Raw genomic sequence first — 204 nt, 5'->3', positions numbered from 1 at the left:
TTAAAAAAAAAAATTTTTTTTTTTATATATAACATTTCTGTCCCCCTCACTTCTGAAATGATGGCTACGCCCCTGCTTGCCGCGCGACAGCCAATCGAACGGCCATGTGTAATAACAAGCTCTGATGTTCCGCTCCCATTTCCTCGCATACAATTGAAAATTCACGCCTTCAGTGGGCGTGGCTTGATTAAATTAGCTATATCT

This window comes from Sinocyclocheilus rhinocerous, unplaced genomic scaffold (genome assembly GCF_001515625.1).
Source record: "Sinocyclocheilus rhinocerous isolate Xijiao unplaced genomic scaffold, SAMN03320098_v1.1 scaffold202, whole genome shotgun sequence".
Classification (NCBI taxonomy): Eukaryota; Metazoa; Chordata; class Actinopteri; order Cypriniformes; family Cyprinidae; genus Sinocyclocheilus; species Sinocyclocheilus rhinocerous.
Note: the sequence above shows the minus strand (reverse complement) of the source record.